General features: G+C 46.6%; 1 protein-coding gene across 3 annotated transcripts in view; it reads right to left on the bottom strand.

The window, feature by feature from the left end:
- Nucleotides 1-19,281, bottom strand: part of AP3D1 (adaptor related protein complex 3 subunit delta 1) — a 560,201-nt gene that overhangs the window by 240,338 nt on the left and 300,582 nt on the right. The window lies entirely within an intron of this gene.

Here is a 19,281-nt window from a genome sequence, read left to right as displayed (position 1 = left end):
ACAGTGTTATCACATGATTTTTCGCCCAGCGAAGAATCCTTGCTGTCATTGCCCTCCTGCTTCTTGTGCCGCCCCGTCTGTTTACGTGGGCGACTGCCATGATGATGTCCTACTGGATCAGCACCGGTTGACTTTGAAGCAGAGGTCTTCCTAGGCTCAGAGCATCGTAAATTGCCCTTAGCTCCAGTATATTCATGTGGAGAGAAATCTCCAGACTTGACCACACTTCCTTGGAAATTTCTTCCCTGTGTGACTGTTCCCCAGCCTCTCAGACTGGCATCCGTGGTCACCAGAACACAGTCCTGAATGCTGAACGTGCTGCCCTCTAGAAGATGAGCACTCTGCAGCCCCCACAGAAGAGACACCCTTGTCCTTGGAGACAGGGTTATCCGCTGATGCATCTGAAGATGCGATCCGGACCATTCGTCCCGCAAATCCCCCTGAAAAGTTTTTGCGTGAGATCTGCCGAATGGAATCGCTTCGTAAGAAGCCACCATTTTTCCCAGGACTCCTGTGCATTGATGCACTGATACTTGGCCTGGTTTTAGGAGGTTTCTGACTAGGTCGGATAACTCCCTGGCTTTCCCCTCCAGGAGAAATACCTCTTTCTGGACTATGCCCAGAATCATTCCTAGGAACAGCAGACGTATCATCGGAAAACAGCTGCGATTTTTGGAATATTTAGAATCCACTCGTGCTGTCGTAGAACTACTTTAGATAGTTCTTTTCCGACCTCCAACTGTTCTCTGGAAACTTGCCCCTTTCAGGATATCGTCCAAGTAAGGGATAATTAAGATACCTTTCTTCTTTTAAGAATCATCTTTTCGGCCATTACCTTGGTAAAGGCCCGGGGTGCCGTGGATAATTCAACGGCAGCGTCTGAAACTGATATTGACAGTTCTGTATCACGAACCAGAGGTACCCTTGTTGAGAAGGGCAAATTTGGACATGGAGGTAATCCTTGATGTCCAGGGACACCATATAGTCCCCTTTTTTCCGGTTCTCTATCACTGCTCTGAGTGACTCCATCTTGATTTGAACCTTTTTATGTAAGTGTTCAAAGATTTCAGATTTAGACTATGTCTCACCAAGCCGTCTGGCTTCAGTACCACAATATAGTGTGGAAGACTAATACCCTTTTCCTTGTTGTAGGAGGGGTACTTTGATTATCACCTGCTGGAAATACAGCTTGTGAATTTTTTCCCAATACTGCCTCCCTGTCGGAGGGAGCCGTTGGTAAAGCAGGCTTCAGGAACCTGCGAGGAAAAAATGTCTCGACTCTCCAATCTGTACCCCTGGGATAATACTTGTACGATCTAGGGGTCAACTTGCGAGTGATCCCACTGCGCGCTGAGACTCTTGAGACTAACCCCCCACCTCACCTGAGTCCGCTTGCACGGCCCCAGCGTCACGCTGAGGACTTGGCAGACGCGGTGGAGGGCTTCTTTTCCTGGGAAGGGGCTGCCTGCTGCAGTCTACTTCCCTTTCCTCTATGTCTGGGCAGATATGACTGGCCTTTTGCCCGCTTGCCCACATGGGAAACGGAAGGATTGAGGCTGAAAAGACAGTGTCTTTTTCTGCTGAGATGTAACTTTTGGTAAAAAGGTTGGATTTCCCAGCTGTAGCCGTGGACCCCAGGTCCGATGGACCGACCCCAAATAACTCCTTCCCTTTATACGGCAATACTTCCATGTGCCGTATGGGATCTGTATCACCTGACCACTGTCGTGTCCATGACATCTTCTGGGAGATATGGACAACGCACTTATCTTGATGCCAGAGTGCAAATATCCCTCTGTGCATCTCGCATACATATATATAGAATGCATCCTATTAAATGCTCTATATCAATAAAATATTTTTAGTCAGGGAATTCGACCAAGCCAACCCAGCACTGCATCTCCAGGCTGATGGCGATCGCTGGTCGCAGTATAACCACCGTATGTGTGTATATACTTTTTAGGATATTTTTCCAGCTGCCTATCCGCTGGCTCCTTGAGGGCGGCCGTATCTGGAGACGGTAACGCCACTTGATAAGCGTGTGAGCGCCTTATCCACCCTAAGGGGTGTTTCCCAACGCGCCCTAACTTCTGGCGGGAAAGGGTATAACGCCAATATTTGCTATCGGGGTAAACCCACGCATCATCACACACTTCATTTTATTTTATCTGATTCAGGAAAAACTACAGGTAGTTTTTTCACTCCCACATAATACCCTTTTTTGTGGTACTTGTAGTATCAGAAATATGTAACACCTCCTTCATTGCCCTTAACGTGTGGCCCTAATGAGGAATACGTTTGTTTATTCACCGTCGACACTGGATTCAGTGTCCGTGTCTGTGTCTGTGAGGTAAATGGGCGTTTTTTTTTTTTTAAAACCCCTGACGGTGTTTCTGAGACGCCTGGACCGTACTAATTGTTTGTCGGCCGTCTCATGTCGTCAACCGACCTTGCAGCGTGTTGACATTTTCACGTAATTCCCTAAATAAGCCATCCATTCCGGTGTCGACTCCCTAGAGAGTGACATCACCATTACAGGCAATTTCTCCGCCTCCTCCAACATCGTCCTCATACATGTCGACACACACGTACCGACACACAGCACACACACCTGGAATGCTCTGACAGAGGACAGGACCCCACTAGCCCTTTGGAGAGACAGAGGGAGAGTTTGCCAGCACACACCAAAAAACGCTATAATTACATAGGGACAACCTTATATAAGTGTTTCTCCCTAATAGCATCTTTATATATATATTTATATCGCCAATTAGTGCCCCCCTCTCTGTTTAAACCCTGTTTCTGTAGTGCAGTGCAGGGGAGAGCCTGGGAGCCTTCTCTCCAGCCTTTCTGTGAGAGAAAAAATGGCGCTGTGTGCTGAGGAGATAGGCCCCGCCCCTTTTCCGGCGGGCTCGTCTCCCGCTTTTAGTGAAGTTTGGCAGGGGTTAAATATCTCCATATAGCCTCTGGGGCTATATGTGAGGTATTTTTAGCCAGTATATAGGTTTACATTTGCCTCCCAGGGCGCCCCCCCCCAGCGCCCTGCACCCTCAGTGACAGCGTGTGAAGTGTGCTGAGAGGAAAATGGCGCACAGCTGCAGTGCTGTGCGCTACCTTTAGAAGACTGTCAGAGTCTTCAGCCGCCGATTCTGGACCTCTTCTAACTTCAGCATCTGCAAGGGGGCCGGCGGCGCGGCTCCGGTGACCATCCAGGCTGTACCTGTGATCGTCCCTCTGGAGCTGATGTCCAGTAGCCAAGAAGCCAATCCATCCTGCACGCAGGTGAGTTCACTTCTTCTCCCCTCAGTCCCTCGTTGCAGTGATCCTGTTGCCAGCAGGACTCACTGTAAAATAAAAAACCTAAGCTAAACTCTCTAAGCAGCTCTTTAGGAGAGCCACCTAGAATTGCACCCTTCTCGGCCGGGCACAAAAATCTAACTGGAGTCTGGAGGAGGGTCATAGGGGGAGGAGCCAGTGCACACCACCTGATCGGAAAAGCTTTACTTTTGTGCCCTGTCTCCTGCGGAGCCGCTATTCCCCATGGTCCTTTCAGGAACCCCAGCATCCACTAGGACGATAGAGAAATATAGATAGATAGATAGATAGATAGATAGATAGATACAGATATATATTATATATATACACAAATAAGGATGCACTCGCCAGACTTCTCCAGGGTGAATTGATAGATTTTAATCCAGACAGCACATACTCACAAACAGAAGGTCTGTTTGTGAGTATGTGCTGTCTGGATTAAAAACTATCAATTTCACCCTGGAGAAGTCTGGCGAGTGCATCCTTATTTGTGCACATGTATCGTGGAACTTTGTTCTGATAGGACCTGTTCCTGGATTTTGCACCCCAGCAACTGTGATTATTAACGACATGTGAGTGCGGCTCTTCTACAATGGATATATATATATATATATATATATATATATATATATATACACACACACATACACGTACATATATATATATGAGAGAGAGAGAGAGAGAGAGAGAGAGAGAGAGAGACACACACACAGACAGACAGACAGATCAACCATGATAACCCCTCAGCTCTCAGTATGGAATGTCTCAATGGCCACCATGTTAAAGCAAGAAAGGCCAGATCCGGATGGAAGCACGGGCCCGGAGACAGAAAATCAGTTCAAAGAGGAAGATGAAGCAGAGCGTTGATGGAGAAGCATAGAAGATTCCTGTGCCAAGTCCTGAGCCACAAGGATCACTCTGCCTACCTTCAATTTCAGTTTGCAGAGGATTAGTGGTATCACTGAGATTGGATGGAAGATGTACATGAATGTGAAGGTTCACTGAACCGCCAGGGTGTCCACCAGGAGAGCTCCTGCATCCTGTAGTAATGCCAAGATGCCATCACGTTGATGTCTGCCAAACCCCTGCAGAGAACCAGGGGATGAAAAAAAGTGTGGGTGTAGAGGCCACTTGTCCGAGTAAACGTCCTGGAGGCTTCTAAGGTCTGCCTCCCAATTTTGAACGGATGAAGACAGTCGACAGAGATGAAAGAGGACGCTCTGCCCACCTGAGAATGCGACTCATTTTCCTGGTGCAACCATGATAATTTATGTAGGCATCTCTTAAGCTGGAGTCAAGGGGGATTGTAACCTACGTATGATCCACCTGTGAGACTGGAGTAGGTCTATTGCAAGACAGATGTGATCCCTTAGCACATCCGTTAACTGGATGAAGTAGGTCATCCAGATAGAGCAGTATTCTGACTCCCATGCGTGGAAGTTGTGCTGCCATGATTTTCATAAAAACATGAGGAGCCGTGGAATGTCCAAAAGGTAATGCCTGAAACTGGAAGGATTCCTCCCAAACCGCAAATTTGAGGAAGCGCTGGAGACTGACTGATGGGAATATGTAAACATGCATCCTGGATATTAAGGGACGCCATAAAGTCCTCCCAGTTCCAGAGCCAGAGTGATGGAGTGCAGAGACTCCATGCGGAACTTAGGGACCCGGAGGTACCTGCTGAGCAATTTAAAGTTGAAAATGGATCGACAGAGGCTGGAACAGAAGGACTCCCGTAGTGCTCCTCATTTTCCTGGATCTACAGGTAGGCTTGTAGACAAAAATTGGCCAGAGGATACTCCTCAAAGGTTAGGCCGTAGCCTTGGGAGACTACACCTCTAAACCATGGCGTCCATTGTGTTCACCAGCCATTCTCAGAGACGAGCAGAAGCTGGGGTACCCCAGGTGGAGGCCTATCCTGTCATGCAGCAGGCTTGCTGGTCAGCTTGAGAGCAGGACATCTGGTGGACCAGGTCTGTTTTCCTCTGGACTTGCAACCCTTGGTAGAAGAACCCTGCAAAATAAATGACCGTTGCCCTTGCCATACAAAAGGATCAAAAAATTAGTCATTTGCAACCTGGGGGCTGCCACAGTAGAAAGGAAAGCAGTTTTGAACGCAGCCACAAACTTGTCTAGCTATGGGCTAAAAAGAACCTTCCCCTGAAAAAGGGACACTAGATCTGATACAGTCTTCTAGGGAATCCACCCAGCACCTGATGGCATTAGTCACCCATGTGTACACCAGGGCTGCTGCTTTACAGAAAACTGCCTTAAGGAAGTTCTCCAGCATTTTATCGATCGGATCCTTAAGGGAGGCAGTGATTGAGATAGTGAGGGTAGAAATTTGAGAGCTTCCACCAGAGTATGGGACACCCATTTTGCCCTATCCGCAGCGGTTAGCGGATAAGAAGCAGCAAAGCACTTTGAGACTTGGAAGCACTTGTTAGGGTGATGCCATGCCTCCGCTAGGTTATCCTCAAATTGAGCAGAAGAAGGGAACTCAGCCGCCTTCTTCTGGCGATTACATACTAGGGCATCTGACTTAGGCGTCTTCTCAGAGTCCTTGCTCTCAAGTGCAGACTTAACTGACTTGATCAAGACCTCAACATCAACTTGTGGTAGGGAGTGCTCCTGGATAGAGGAGGTCTCAGCATCCAAGCTAATGGAGAAATGATCCTCGTAATTAGAGGACACCTCAGAGTCTGAGTACTAACTCGACAGGTGTGTAGAGCTGTCCCGTCTGGTAGTCTTGCATTTGGACAGGTGGGCCTTATTTAGCATCTACTGGTGGATCAAGTGTGACAAATTAATTTATGACACTTTAATGACTCAATAATGAAAAGGTATATCAAACCAATATAATTAATTGTTGCTCCTGTACGCATCAAGTAGAAGTAAAACATGGTTGATTGAGGTTCCTAATACAGTATATAATATAAAAATTAAAAAAATTATTTAAAAACATTAAACCTTGGTTTAAACCAAAATGGTTTTTATAAATAAAATTCACAAGTTTTTTTTTACTATGCTGTTCGTACAAGCACAGCACTGTGACTTACTAAAAGAAAAAGCCTAGTATACAAAAAAATATTTTTTTTAATTCAAAATGTTTAATGTCACTGACATGCCCGATGCTAATGCTTAACTCCTCCTTTGTGTGTGTGTGTTTGTCTGAAAAGTGGTTTTGCATTTTCCATTTTGTATTACTATTCAGATTTATATAATTATAAGACCAATGATTTTCTTGTTCTTATTTTCAATTTCATTTATGAGTGTACTTTGTATGTATTAATATTTTTTGTCTATCTACATGTATTCAGATGTAATAGGAATAATAAGCTGCACAAAATTGGTTTTATTCATATAGTTCCAGAAAACTCAATTTCTAGCATACACACACACACTACAGTCATTTGAATGATGACATGATATACTGTGTTCAGGGATTGTATCCAATTAATTGTTGCTCCTGTACGCATCAAGTAGAAGTAAAACATGGTTGATTGAGGTTCCTAATACAGTATATAATATAAAAATTAAAAAAATTATTTAAAAACAACATTAATGAAAATAAATGGTTTAAACAAAAAGAGAAAGACGGTTTAAACAAAAAAAAAAAAAAAAAAAATTTTTTTTTTTCCAACCCTGCTGTACAACATCTCCAGATGTGGTATTTCCTCACAGATGTAAAGTGATCCAAACATGTACGTGCAAGGAAAGCAGAAACAAAAAATACAATGCAATTGTATTGTAATAAATTAAATCAAATCCCCCTTGTGTTCAGAAGGCGAAGGGTGGCAATAGCAATTTTTGTGATGACCAATAGGATAGGATCTCGCCACCACTCTAATAGAAGGATGGGCGTACCGAAAACTCACTTGAAGTGTGTGATGGAAATATACATAAAGTTTTCTTTTAACGAGAAGTTCAGTACCAGATTAGAGCCAAATCACAACAATTAATTAGGAAGGTAATTTGTACCCAGCTCACTTGTATACAGTGTCAGACTGGGGTATATAGGGCCTACCGGGGGGAATGCAGTGGTAGGGGCCCATGTTACCTTCATAAATATATGCAGTAAATTCAGCTGTTGCATGCATAATAATATAACAGATTAATAACAACAATGCACTGTAGAAAATACACCATAGTCCAGTATAAGGTAACATACGTATAATGTATAATTCAAGTGCACAGTCTGGATCCTGATTCTTAGAGCAGAAGGTGGAACCCCAGGCAGTAGGGCCCACCGGTGGTTTCCCCTGTACCCCTGTGGGCCAGTCCAAGCCTGCTTGTATATGGGTTCGGAAACCACATATAGTAGTTTCTTTAAATGCTGATTTCACACAAAATAGGTGTAATAAAAATAGATTTATTCCAAACATGATTAAAAATACACTGAAATAGCTGAATATACAATCCTGTGGTAGTCCAAAAACAGAGTTCAATGTCCCAGTTTTTCTCCACATTCCATTTATCTGATTGGGCAGATATTAAGTTGGTTGGATTGTGATACATCTGATACATCTTTGCACCCAAGCTCATTCCTTATTTTTGTTTAGCATCTGCTGGAGAGATTCCGATATTTGCGCTAGAAACTACAATGGCCGAGTGAACAACTGCATTCATGGTGGTTCAGTAGCGGTAAACTGCGATTCATGAGTAAATAGAACACTGGTGACCTAGTCCACATCTGTAGGAAGACTAGCAGAGGGAGAGGGCCCGGGTGTTGCATAATGATTAACTGCGGCATTACCTGTGAAAGCGCGAAATCCCATGCCGGTTCCTGATTGGTAGCTGTGGCCAAAGTGACCTCCCACTGCCTAGCTAAGAAACACCAGACAGAGACCATCGTGGCCCTGAACCTGAGGAGAAAGCACTTCAGCACAGGTCTTACAGTTACCTAACAGAGGAGCGTTCACCTCCCTGGGTGCTTTTCCCTTCAAAGACACGTTAATAAAAAGGATGTCCACATACACAAAAGTTGCCAGTGTTACTCAGGCAACGGAACTGTTAAAGCTATACAAAATACAAATAAGAATTTACTCACCGGTAATTCTATTTCTTGTAGTCCGTAGTGGATGCTGGGGACTCCGTAAGGACCATGGGGAATAGACGGGCTCCGCAGGAGACTGGGCACTCTAAAGAAAGATTCAGGACTATCTGGTGTGCACTGGCTCCTCCCCCTATGACCCTCCTCCAAGCCTCAGTTAGGAACTGTGCCCGGAAGAGCTGACACAATAAGGAAGGATTTTTGAATCCCGGGTAAGACTCATACCAGCCACACCAATCACACCATATAACTCGTGATAGGAACCCCGGTTAACAGTATGATAACAATGGAGCCTCTGAACAGATGGCTCGCAATAACAACCCGATTATAGTAACAATAACTATTTACAAGTATTGCAGACAATCCGCACTTGGGATGGGCGCCCAGCATCCACTATGGACTACGAGAAATAGAATTACCGGTGAGTAAATTGTTATTTTCTCTGACGTCCTAGTGGATGCTGGGGACTCCGTAAGGACCATGGGGATTATACCAAAGCTCCCAAACGGGCGGGAGAGTGCGGATGACTCTGCAGCACCGAATGAGAGAACTCCAGGTCCTCCTCAGCCAGGGTATCAAATTTGTAGAATTTTGCAAACGTGTTTGCCCCTGACCAAGTAGCAGCTCGGCAAAGTTGTAAAGCCGAGACCCCTCGGGCAGCCGCCCAAGATGAGCCCACCTTCCTTGTGGAATGGGCTTTCACTGATTAAGGCTGCGGTAATCCCACCGCAGAATGCGCCAGCTGAATAGTGCTACAAATCCAGCGCGCGATAGACTGCTTAGAAGCAGGAGCACCCAGCTTGTTGGGTGCATACAGGATAAACAGCGAGTCAGTCTTCCTGACTCCAGCCGTCCTGGAAACATACATTTTCAGGGCCCTGACTACGTCCAGTAACTTGGAATCCTCCAAGTCCCTAGTAGCCGCAGGCACCACAATAGGTTGGTTCAAGTGAAAAGCTGAGACCACCTTCGGGAGAAACTGAGGACGAGTCCTCAACTCTGCCCTATCCATATGGAAAATCAGATAAGGACTTTTACAAGACAAAGCCGCCAATTCTGATACTCGCCTGGCCGAAGCCAGGGCCAACAACCTGACCACTTTCCACGTGAGATATTTCAAATCCACAGTCTTAAGTGGCTCGAACCAATGTGATTTCAGGAATTCCAAAACCACATTGAGATCCCAAGGTGCCACTGGGGCCACAAAAGGAGGCTGAATATGCAGAACTCCTTTGACAAACGTCTGAACTTCAGGCAGTGAAGCCAGTTCTTTTTGGAAGAAAATCGACAGAGCCGAAATCTGGACCTTAATGGACCCCAATTTGAGGCCCAACGTCACCCCTGCTTGAAGGAAATGCAGGAATCGACCCAGCTGAAATTCCTCCGTCGGGGCCTTCTTGGCCTCACACCACGCAACATATTTTCGCCAAATGCGGTGATAATGTTTTGCGGTGACATCCTTCCTGGCTTTGATCAGGGTAGGGATGACTTCCTCCGGAATGCCCTTTTCCTTTAGTATCCGGTGTTCAACCGCCATGCCGTCAAACGTAGCCGCGGTAAGTCTTGGAACAGACAGGGTCCCTGCTGCAGCAGGTCTTGTCTGAGCGGCAGAGGCCAAGGGTCCTCTGCAAGCATCTCTTGAAGTTCCGGGTACCAAGCTCTTCTTGGCCAATCCGGAACCACGAGTATAGTTTTCACTCCTCGCTTTCTTATTATTCTCAGTACTTTGGGAATGAGAGGCAGAGGAGGAAACACATAAACCGACTGGTACACCCACGGTGTCACTAGAGCGTCCACAGCGATCGCCTGAGGGTCCCTTGACCTGGCGCAATATATCTTTTCAACTTTTTGTTGAGGCGGGACGCCATCATGTCCACCTGTGGTCTTTCCCAACGGTCTACCAGCATTTGGAAGACTTCTGGATGAAGTCCCCATTCTCCCGGGTGGAGGTCGTGCCTGCTGAGGAAGTCTGCTTCCCAGTTGTCCACTCCCGGAATGAACACTGCTGTCAGTGCCAACACATGATTCTCTGCCCATCGGAGAATCCTTGTGGCTTCTGCCATCGCCATCCTGCTTCTTGTGCCGCCCTGTCTGTTTACATGGCCGACCGCCGTTATGTTGTCTGATTGGATCAGTACCGGCTGGTTCTGAAGCAGGGGCCTTGCTTGGCTTAGGGCATTGTAAATGGCCCTTAGCTCCAGAATATTTATTTGAAGCGAAATCTCCCAATTTGACCACAGTCCTTGGAAATTTCTTCCCTGTGTGACTGCACCCCAGCCCCGAAGGCTGGCATCCGTGGTCACCAGGACCCAGTCCTGTATTCCGAATCTGCGGCCCTCTAGTAGATGAGCCCTCTGCAGCCACCACAGCAGCGACACCCTGGTCCTTGCCGACAGGGTTATCCGCTGTTGCATCTGGAGATGGGACCCGGACCATTTGTCCAACAGGTCCCACTGGAATGTCCTTGCGTGGAACCTTCCGAATGGGATTGCTTCGTACGAAGCTACCATTTTTCCCAGGACTCGTGTGCATTGATGTACCGACACCTGTCCTGGTTTTAGGATGTCTCTGACTAGAGATGACAACAACTCTGCTTTTTCCACTGGAAGAAACACTCTTTTCTGGTCTGTGTCCAGAATCATTCCCAGGAACAGAAGACGTGTCGTCGGGACCAGCTGTGACTTTGGAATATTGAGAATCCAGCCGTGCTGTTGTAGCACTTCCCGAGAAAGTGCTACCCCCACTACCAACTGTTCTCTGGACCTCGCCTTTATCAGGAGATCGTCCAAGTATGGGATAATTAAAACTCCCTTCTTGCGAAGGAGTATCATCATTTCGGCCATTACCTTGGTAAAGACCCTCGGTGCCGTGGATAACCCAAAAGGCAGCGTCTGGAACTGATAGTGACAGTCCTGTACCACAAATCTGAGGTACTCCTGGTGCGGAGGGTAAATAGGGACATGCAGGTACGCATCCTTGATGTCCAGGGAGACCATGTAATCCCCCTCGTCCAGGTTTGCAATAACCGCCCTGAGCGATTCCATCTTGAACTTGAACCTTTTGATATAAGTGTTCAAGGCTTTTAAATTTAAGATGGGTCTCACCGAACCGTCCGGTTTCGGTACCACAAACATTGTGGAATAGTAACCCTTTCCCTGTTGAAGGAGGGGTACCTTGACAATCACTTGCTGTGAATATAGTTTTTGAATAGCCACCAACACTGCCTCCCTGGCAGAGGGAGCTGCCGGTAAGGCAGATTTTAGGAAACGGCAGGGGGGAGACGTCTCGAATTCCAGCCTGTACCCCTGAGACACTACTTGAAGGACCCAGGGATCCACCTGTGAGAGAGCCCACTGTGTGCTGAAATTCCTGAGACGGGCCCCCACCGTACCCTGGTCCGCCTGAGCAGCCCCAGCGTCATGCTGTGGACTTACCGGACGCAGGGGAGGACTTCTGCTCTTGGGAACTAGCTGTGTGCTGCAGCTTTTTCCCCCTACCTCTGCCCCTCGGCAGAAAGGATGAGCCTCTAGCCCTCTTATTTTTCTGGGGCCGAAAGGACTGTACCTGATAATACGGTGCTTTCTTTTGCTGTGGGGTAGCCTGTGGCAAAAAGGTCGATTTCCCAGCAGTAGCTGTGGAAACGAGGTCTGACAGACCATCCCCAAAAAGTTCCATCCCTTTATAGGGCAAAACTTCCATGTGCCGCTTCGAGTCGGCATCGCCTGACCATTGCCGAGTCCATAACCCCCTTTTGGCGGCAATGGACATAGCGCTTATTTTTGATGCCAGCCGGCAAATATCCCTCTGTGCATCACGCATGTATAAGACGGCGTCTTTTATATGCTCTATCGTCAGCAAAATATTGTCCCTATCCATGGTATCAATGTTATCCGACAGGGAATCTGACCACGCAGCTGCAGCACTGCACATCCAAGCCGATGCAATAGCGGGTCTCAATATAATGCCGGTGTGTGTGTATATAGCTTTAAGGGTATGTTCCTGCTTTCTATCAGCAGGTTCCTTTAGGGCGGCCGTATCCGGAGACGGTAGTGCCACCTTTTTTGATAAGCGTGTCAGCGCTTTATCTACCCTAGGGGGTGTTTCCCAACGTGACCTATCCTCTGGCGGGAAAGGGTACGCTGCCAATAACCGTTTAGAAACTATTAATTTCTTATCTGGGGAAGACCACGCTTCCTCACACACCTCATTTAATTCCTCAGATGCAGGAAAAACTACTGGTAGTTTTTTCTCACCAAACATAATACCCTTTTTTGTGGTACCTGGGGTATTATCAGAAATGTGTAATACATTTTTCATTGCCTCAATCATGTAACGGGTGGACCTATTGGAGGGTACACTAGTCTCATCGTCGTCGACACAGGAGTCGGTATCCGTGTCGACATCTGTATCTGTCATCTGAGATAGCGGGCGGTTTACAGCCCCTGATAACATTTGAGACGCTTGGACAGGCACAAACTGAGAAGCCGGCTGTCCTATGTCGTCAAACCTTTTATGTAAGGAGCTGACACTGTGACGTAATTCCTTCCATAAGTCCATCCACACAGGTGTCGACCCCGCAGGGGGTGACATCACATTCACAGGCATTTGCTCCGCCTCCACATCATTATCCTCATCATACATGTCGACACAGCAGTACCGACACACAGCACACACACAGGGAATGCTCTGACAGAGGACAGGACCCCACAAAGCCCTTTGGGGAGACAGAGGGAGAGTATGCCAGCACACACCAGAGCGCTATATATCACAGGGATATCACCTTATAAAAGTGTTTTCCCTTATAGCTGCATATATATTGTATACTGCGCCTAAATTGTGCCCCCCCCCCTCTCTTTTTTACCCTTTCTGTAGTGCAGGACTGCAGGGGAGAGCCAGGGAGCGATCCTTCCAGCGAAGCTGTGAGGGAAAATGGCGCCAGTGTGCTGAGGGAGAAGGCTCCGCCCCTTTTTCGGCGGGCTTTCTCCCGCTATTTTAAAACGTCTGGCAGGGGTTAATTTACACCTATATAGCCCCTGGGGCTATATATGGTGTTAGTTTGCCAGCCAAGGTGTATATTATTGCTGCTCAGGGCGCCCCCCCCCCAGCGCCCTGCACCCATCAGTGACCGAAGTGTGTGGTGTGCATGAGGAGCAATGGCGCACAGCTGCAGTGCTGTGCGCTACCTTGGAGGAAGACAGAAGTCTTCAGCCGCCGATTTTCCGGACCTTCTTGCTTCTGGCTCTGTAAGGGGGACGGCGGCGCGGCTCCGGGAACGGACGACGAGGTCGGGTCCTGTGTTCGATCCCTCTGGAGCTAATGGTGTCCAGTAGCCTAAGAAGCCCAAGCTACCACCAGTTAGGTAGGTTCGCTTCTTCTCCCCTTAGTCCCTCGCTGCAGTGAGCCTGTTGCCAGCAGGTCTCACTGTAAAATAAAAAACCTAAACTATACTTTCTTTCTAGGAGCTCAGGAGAGCCCCTAGTGTGCATCCAGCTCGGCCGGGCATAGAAATCTAACTGAGGCTTGGAGGAGTGTCATAGGGGGAGACGCCAGTGCACACCAGATAGTCCTGAATCTTTCTTTAGAGTGCCCAGTCTCCTGCAGAGCCCGTCTATTCCCCATGGTCCTTACGGAGTCCCCAGCATCCACTAGGACGTCAGAGAAAAGTAAGGCTATGTAGAAAAGTGACAAAGTGTGAATACCAATACATAAATTGGTGTTTACTCTGGTGTAACAATTATCAGTAGTATCTATATCAGATAGAATAAGAAAAACAAAAGAAAAACTGAGAGGTAAACTCAGTAAATGAGGAGAGTGTAGAAAAAAAAACAAAGTACTCCTATACACTTAATACTGGTATGGGACTCAATGTCGACACCCATTAGGTCGACATCAATTGGTCGACAGTGGGTAGGCAGACACTAGAAATAGGTCAACATGGCCATTAGGTCGACTTGAACAAGGTCAACATAAAAAAAGGTCAACATGAGTTTTTAATATTTTTTTCGTGTAGTTTTCTGCATCAAGTGACCTGGACCCCCAATTAGTGCTCCGTGTCCCCTTGCATGGCGAGCAAACTGCAAGCAAGGTACCTCGTTGCACTCCCCACAGGTTACCATTTCCAATCGTAGTCCACGTGGATCGTAAACTATGAACAAGTCCAAAAATAAAAAAATGAAATGTGAAACTCATGTCGACCTTTTTTCGCGCCGACCTAATGGACATGTCAACCTATCCACTGTCGACCAATGGGTGTTGACCTAATGAGTGTCTACCTAGAGTCTGGATACTACTTAATACATACACACAGAACATTCAATGCAATGAAATAAATTAGAAAATAGTGCGCAACAAACCACCTGTCTCTATATCCTAACCATGAGAGTGAGGAATACTGGGAGACAAAGAGGCCATGCTTCTCTCTGATGAGGTGCAGTGGCAGGCAATGCAAAAAATATATAGTTTTGGTAGACTTACCGTCGTTAACTCTATTTCTCTTAAGTCCACAGTATCCACAGGATAAAAATTGGGATATGAGGTAGCGTCAGCGGACTGGCACCAACGATCAAAGCTTTTCAGCCTCCCAGAAAGCAACGGGCCCCTATATCCGCGCCTCCTGGTTCTGGCAATTCAGTTGTTTTCCAAAGCTCAAGGCAGGAGCATCATAGAGAGCCCTAGTCAGGCGAGAAGAACACACATGCACACTATTCAGTACAAGTAGGAAGAGGTTAGTGGGTGAAAGGATCCTCAAATCAGGTGCGTCAGGGTGGGATCCATGTGGATACTGTGGACTTAGGAGAAATAGAGTTATCGACGGCAAGTCTACCATAACTATATATATCTCCTGCAGGGTCCATAGGTTATCCACAGGATCAACATTGGGATGTGCCAAAACAAATTTAGTGGTGGGGACGCTCCTGATTGGACAGGAGAATCCTTCGACCGAATTCAGTGTCCTGAGAGGCAAAGGTATCAAAGGCATAATGTCTAATGAATGTGTTAATGGAAGACCATGTGCTGAAGCACCACGTTGTGCCGCCCACAATGGACCTACCTTACGAGTGAGCAGAGACATTAGCCAGAATAAGGAGATCAGCTTGAGAATATGCTTCTGAAATTGTCATTCTAAGCCACCTCGCCAGTGTCTGCTTGTCAGCAGGCCATCCTCTCTTGTGAAATACGTAGAGAACGAAGAGAGTGTCTTGTCTTTCTGATGGCACTGGTACGATCCACGTAGATCCTTAAGGCACGGACTACGTCCAATGAGGCATCTCCCGCAGAAAGGTCCGGCCCTTGGAAGGCCGGGACTAAAATTTCTTTGTTAAGGTGGACTTTAGACACCACCTTAGGAAGATAACCAGATTTGGTTCTGAGAACCGCTCTATCTGGATTAAAAAAAAAATCAGAAAAGGAGGACGACATAATAATGCCCCTAAATCTGAAACTCTTCTAGCTGAAGCAATAGCCAGTAGAAAGAGAGCTTTAGCTGTAAGCAATTTAAGATCCACTTGCTTTAGTGGTTCAAATAGGTCAACCTGAAGCGCCTTTAGGACTAAACTTAAATCCCAAGGCACTGCAGGAGGAACAAAAGGAGGTTGGTTGTGAAGCATTACATGAAAAAAAGTGTGAACGTCCTGCAGGTTAGCAATTTTCTTTTGGAACCATACAGTCAATACTGACACCTGCACTCTCAAGGAAGCCACGAGTAAACATTCGACCATTCCTGCCTGAAGGAATGCTAGGACTCTGGATACTCTGAAAGACCTAGGGTCACATTTTCGGTCACTGCACCACTGAATATAGGCTTGCAATATTCGGTGATGAATGCGAAACAAGGATGGATTCCTTGCTCTGAGCATTGTGGCAGATGTATTAACCTTGAGAAGGCATAAGGAAGTGATAAGTGCAAGGTGATAAATGCACCAGCCAATCAGCTCCTAACTGTTAATTTACATATTGAAGCGGATTGGATAGTTCGTTTATCACCTTGCACATATCACTGGTTTATCATTTCCTTATGCCTTCTCCAGGTTAACACATCAGGCTGATTGCTTATCTTCTGGCTTGGAAGCCAGCCCTCTGGTAGCCCAATGCTTATTAGTCTTACCAGACTTGTTAGATTGAGACTGCCATAAACCCTTTACTTTTGATTTTCCTGGAGTCTGAAAGGGCGAAAAGCTGGAAATCTAGGCTTGGATTTGTATGTGGAAGGAAACGTCACTTTCTTGGAGTCTGCTTCTGACTCCAAAATACGGTTTAATTCTTTACCAAAAAGAATATATCCAGTAAAAGGCAGACTCCAGAACCATCTTAGAATCTGAGTCAGCTTTCCATGTACGTATCCAAACCACTCTGCGAGCTGCTACTGCTGAGGCCTGAGAGGCAATTGTACCCATATCCAAGGCTGCTTCTTCCATAAAAATAACCGCCTGTTTAATATGTGCAATATGGGATTTTTGCTCTCTAAATGCCAATGAAAGATCATCCTCCAATGCATCAGCCCAGGCTGCCACTGCTTTTGCCATCCAGGCTGAAGCCATGGCTGGTCTTTCGATTGCCCCAGACAAGGAGAAAATGGTTTTTAAAAAATCATCTATTTTCCTATCCGTGACATCATTTAATGATGGTAATGTACATGTTTACACCAATCGAATGACAAGCGTATATACTTTGGGAGCCACCTCCCTTTTTAAAAAGTCCCCAGATGGAAGATAATGGGAACTCCATTTCTTTGCAAGTTTAAACTTCTTACTAGGTGTTACCCAAGCCTCTTGCATTATTTCCGTCAGCTGTTCTGACCCAAGAAATTCAGTCCTGTTTTGGGAAGTTTAAACATAGGTGCCTTAGATTTTAACAAAGTCTCTGCTGTTTCTTCTAAGGATAGAATGGCTTTCATAGCACTAATTAGCTCAGGTATGTCAACTGAGCTGAGACCTTCATCCTCGTCTCTGTATGCAGACCCGGAGTGTGATGAGTCTTCATCCTCCAACGAGTCCCCATCTAAAACGTGTAGATTGTGAAGATATTGTTTCATGTCTATGTGATTTACTTTCCACCGGCCTATCACCCTGTTTTTGTTGAAAGGCTGCAGATTCCTGGACTGGATGTGATAAACCCCAGGGAGAATGTTGCATGTAAGGGTTAATAGGGTAACCTATCCCTGGTATAGGAGCTGGCATTATCTGCTCAGCTATACTGGATAATGTCTGTGCAAAAGTAGCCCTTGGGGGTTCAATTTGAACCTGTGCCTGCCTTGGATTATTAAGGAGGCTTTGGTGAAAGCTAAAACAGTTTGCACATAATCCATTTTGAACCAGATCCCGATAGGTTAACCCAGCTTTGCAAGATCAACATGAAATGAGTGTAGGTGCTGCTGTGGAGACTGTATCCTCTTCACCCTTGCCCCTCAGACATGGTAAACAAATCACACACCTGTACAGTGTTAACTACACAATTTGTGACTGAAATCACTTTAAAACTTGTTAAAGTGACATACAATCCGATCCCTGCCTGCTTTGCACCAGCATTGAGGATCGGAATACACAGAAACGGACAGAAATAGTAAAGCCAGCAATCACACTAGCAATCAGTCAAAGGTTATACATTAGTATAATAAGCAATATGAGCACATATTCAACTACAGATAATTTCATGTATGTGGGAAAACATATTACTGTATTACATTATATAGGACTTCAGACTTATTCAGTCGCACAGCGAAAGAAACAGCAGCAAAAGTTTACAGACTCATATGCATCAGGCCCTTATCCAACTACTTGTATTTAAGGGTAGGTAGAGATTTAGTATTGTGTCACCCGGCTTAGGAGAGTGTGACACAGGGAGACTTCACCCCGCTCCCAGGATGGATCAATACGTTAATGAACGCTGAGTGAATCCAGACACAAATAGTGTACACAACCGCCCAGTGAATCTACAGTGAACACTGACGCACCAGGTCAAACAGCCGCCTATGCTGCGACTGGGTCATTTTAGACACACAGCATCTCAGACGGAAGCGGGAAATCAGTTCATGGCGGGAAACTCGGAGGAAACTGGTCATGAACCAGGTGGAGGGGCAACCAGGGGAGTGTTTTACGCCCCACTGCTGACACCAACCACAGGGATCGCAGCCTCACACTATTCCCTGGAGTCTATGATCCCTGGGGCCTAGCGTTAGTGCACCTGAGGTGGCAGCCACGTCAGCCACTGTTCAGTAGTCTTCTCCCGAAAACAGTGTGGCTATGTTATGCGTCTTCCCCGCTAAGCGGAACAGACTCCTTACCTTCTCCCCGTGCTCCGGCCACAGCCTGGTAACATCCGCTGGACTTGCCAATACATCCGACAAAGACACCCACCGAAACAGCACAGTTCACGTAGAGAGATGCTGGAGCCACTCTAAGGTGCGTGTAAGACGCTTTTTAGAAAACTCGCTCAAAAAAAGTAAGACCATAACAATAAATTAAATAACAAGCTTAATCAGCAGCCCAAAGATCGCTCCTGCAGCACCAACAAAAAAAAACGGAATTGCCTGAACCAGGAGGCAGGGTTATAGGGGACTGGCCCGTTGCATTCTGGGAAGCCGAAATGCTTTGGTCATTGGTGCCAATCTGCTGACGCCAACTCATATCCCAATGTTTATCCTGTTGATAACCTGTGGACCCTGCAGGAGAAATGAAGGTATCCTGTGGTGGGATGCCTACTGTAAATGAAAGCACCAAGGAGTGGGGGAGGGGCTAAAAGGGAAAGCCTGTCTCCCCCTACTGGCACGGAGCCCAGGGCAATGGTCGCCAATATGTAGTGCCCCGTTGACAATACAGTGCCATGGTGGTCTAATGCGGATGCAGAGACAACATGGGCTCCCACTGTTGGCAGGGAGCAACCTCACCTGATCCCGTGGTGTATGCTGTGTGTCCAGC

The sequence above is a fragment of the Pseudophryne corroboree genome, chromosome 1, assembly GCF_028390025.1.
Source record: "Pseudophryne corroboree isolate aPseCor3 chromosome 1, aPseCor3.hap2, whole genome shotgun sequence".
Taxonomy (NCBI): domain Eukaryota; kingdom Metazoa; phylum Chordata; class Amphibia; order Anura; family Myobatrachidae; genus Pseudophryne; species Pseudophryne corroboree.
Note: the sequence above shows the minus strand (reverse complement) of the source record. Positions and strands in the feature narration are given on the sequence as shown.